Source organism: Furipterus horrens, unplaced genomic scaffold (assembly GCF_987537825.1).
Source record: "Furipterus horrens unplaced genomic scaffold, mFurHor1.1.pri manual_scaffold_5, whole genome shotgun sequence".
Taxonomy (NCBI): Eukaryota; Metazoa; Chordata; class Mammalia; order Chiroptera; family Furipteridae; genus Furipterus; species Furipterus horrens.
In genome coordinates this window covers 28106027-28109350 of record NW_028327175.1, presented here as the reverse complement: position 1 = coordinate 28109350, position 3324 = coordinate 28106027, and the positions used below count along the sequence as shown (strand labels likewise).

Sequence of the window (3324 nt, the reverse complement as noted above, 5' to 3'; positions counted from 1 at the left end):
TTGATGGTTGCCAGATTGGAAAGAGGTGTGGGGGAAATGGATGAAGAGGTGAAGGGATTATGAAGTAAAATAGGGTCAAAATCCATCTGGGTGGCCAGAGACGCCGTGGTTCCACTGTTTTCCACCAGAGCGCGAGTACGTGCTCTAGGTTACCTCACCTCACTGGGGGTGGGCCTATGGGCTGCGTCTCCCTCCTCCACCCTGTGAGCCTCTCAGACCACTCTTCTTTTCAAGAGTCCTAGCGCGGGCCACTGCCCCCAGCCCACCCAGGATAATGGTGACAGCAGAGGTACTGGACATTGGTATAAAAAAACACTCTATGAGAGTAACTCTATGAGAGTAAAACACAAGAAGTCTATTAATTGTTAGAAAGTCTTGGAAAAGTTCTCCTGCAGTCCAAGGACTAGATTACAGCAGGAAATACAGCCAGAAAGAATCACCTTGAAGGAAAAGCTGCAATTTCAAATAAAATTACTAGTTGTATTTTTTAGTTGCTACAGGAAGCAGGTATCAAAACTGCTTTCACCAGAAAATGTGGGAACACAGCTTTCATTGCACCTAAGTGTGAAATGATTTCAATTGAATAGGTTTGTAGAACAATAGCAACTGGTTCTTTTCTCAAACGAAATCCTGGTGTCAAGCAAGAGTACAAATTTTACCCTCCTAAAGTGGAGATGTTTATTAAGGATGATGTCAATAATGATCCACAGTAGTATGAGGAACAGGTCATTGCTGAAAAACTGTGCTTTGCTGGATGTGTTATAGGCCAAACTGAGGTGGATATCATGAGCCACGTTACACAGGCTATTTTTGAAATACTGGAGAAATCCCAGTTGCCCCTGGACTGTACACTGGTTGATATGAAGACTAAATTTGATGTTGATGTCACCACCAAAGAAATTGTTCTTGCTGATGTTATTGATAATGATTCTTGGAGACTCTGGTCATCAGGAGATTGAAGCCAACAGAAAGACAAATGGTCATATTGAGACCTCAAGGCAGTCACTCCTGAAGGTAAAGAAAAAAATTGAGTGGGTTGCTGAAAGAGTAGTTACTTCTGAAACCAGAAAGTCCATGCAGGGTTGTAGTATTGATGGGCTCAACTCCTGATCTCAGTCACTGTGAAAAAATCAAGAAGGCCTGTGGAAATGTTGGCATTCCGTGTGAACTCTGGGTAACCTCTGCCCATAAAGGACCAGATGAAACTCTGAGGATTAAAATTGAGTATGAAGGAAATGGCAATCCTACTGTGACAGTGGCAGGCAAAAGCAATGGTTTAGGGCTAGCAATGTCTAGTAACACTGCATATCTAGTTAGCAGCTGTCCTCCCCTCACTCCAGACTGAGGAGCTCAGGATATGTGGTCTTCTCTTCAACTAGGCAGTGATCTTAGTTGTTGAGTCATAGTTTCTCCAGAAGGATCAGCTCAGTTTGCAGCTCAGATATTTGGACTAAACGACCATTTTGTATGGGCCAAATTGAGAGCAAGTATAATGAACATATGGATTTCCTTGAAGCAGGCTGACAAGAAAATCCAAGAGGGCAATTTATAAGAAAGAACATCATTACATTTTTTTAGAAGAAAAACTATACATTTCTTGTTTAGCTGCAGAAAAAAATAAGATGAAAAGATTTTAAATAAATCAGAGAAAACAAAATTCATTAGTGAATAAATTATTTTTTAGATTCATAGATTAGTAGAATATATGTACATACTTAAGGACATTTATAAATTAACCTCTTACCCACTATATGGTCATTGTTAGGTAGGTAACATAAATATATATATATATTTTTAATATGCTTTATTGATTATGCTGTTATGGTTGTCCCAATTTCTTTTCCCTTTGTTTCCCTCCACCCAGTCACCCCCCCTCACTCCAGTTGACACCCCCTTAGTCCATGCCCATTGGTTGTGCATATAGTTCTTCTCAACCTCTTCCTGTCTACTCCACTCCCTCCTACTATGCTTCTTAATTCCTGTACCATCTCCCTCCCTTTACCCCTTCCCCCTCCCTGCTGACCTCCCCACACAATATTCCCCATACCTATAATTCTTTTCCCATTCTCATTGCCTACATAGTTTGACTTTGTTTCAGTTCCCTAGCTTCTGTTGTTGGTTGTTGTGATACAGTTTTCATTTTAATGTTCATAGTTTTGATCCTCTTTCTCCTAAACAAGTCCTTTTAACATTTCGTATAATAGTGGTTTGGATCTAATGATCTCCTTCAGTTTTACTTTGTCCTGGAAGCACTTTCTCTGCCCTTCTATTCTGAATAACAGCTTCTCTGGATAGAGTAATCATGGTTGTAGGTTTTTGCTTTTCATTACTTTGAATATTTCTTGCCAGTCCCTTCTTGCCTGCAGAGTTTCTTTTGAGAAATCAACTGAGAGTCTTATTGGGACTCGTTTGTATGCAATTTTCTTCTCTCTTGCTGCTTTTAAGATTCTCTCTTTATCTTTAATTTTTGACATTTTGATTATAATGTGTCTTGGTGTGGTTCTCCCTGGGTCCAGTTTTTTTGGAACTTTCTGTGCTTCCTGGACATGTAAGTCTACTTCCTTCCCCAAGTTCGGGAAGTTCTGCTTCATTATTTTTTCACATAATTTTTCAATTTCTAGATCTTCTTCACCTTCTTGCAACCCTATGATTTGGATGTTGGACTGTTTGTTCTTTCCCTATGTTCCAATTTGTTGATTTGATCCCTGGTTTTCTTTCCCTCACCACTAGTTTCATATGTGTTTTCATTCACTTCAGAAGGACTAGCCTTCATTCGTTCCCCATCTTGTTTAAGATCTGCTGTTAGGTCTGTAAGAATTTTTATAACCAAAGCTCTGAACTGTGCCTCAGAAAGATTTCCTATCTGCTGCTTAGTTAGATAAGATATTTGCTGTCTGGTCATCTTTGTCACCGGGATCTCTATCATGATCTGTGCCATCCTGACAGTTTTGTGTTTACCTTTGCTTCCTGCGCAGGGCTGTCACACCTCCTATGCTATAGGGGGCAGACCCCCATGCACTCGTCACCAGCAGGCGACCCTTCTCACCACACTGTGGTGTTTTGTGTGGGGGCGGAGTTCCAAGATGGACTCCTGCCATTCAATCTCTGCTGAAAGACCGAGAGCCTTCTCCTCTGTCCCCACCCATCCTGGGCCTCACAGTCCAAGGCAATGGGGGTCTGTCTTCCCCAGCTGACAGGTCTGGCCTGCAGCCAAGGGTGCTCCCTAGGCGCTTCTCGCCTCCCCTTAAATATCGGTGTCTGTGCTTACTGCCATCCTGCTGCTGTCACCACTGCTGTCACCACCAGCACAGCTTGACCTCTCCA

General features: G+C 42.0%; 1 pseudogene; it reads left to right on the top strand.

Annotated features, from left to right (window-relative positions):
* Positions 1 to 265: 265 nt before the first annotated feature.
* Positions 266 to 1552, top strand: LOC150008311 (bifunctional phosphoribosylaminoimidazole carboxylase/phosphoribosylaminoimidazole succinocarboxamide synthetase pseudogene; annotated as a pseudogene).
* Positions 1553 to 3324: the final 1772 nt, after the last annotated feature.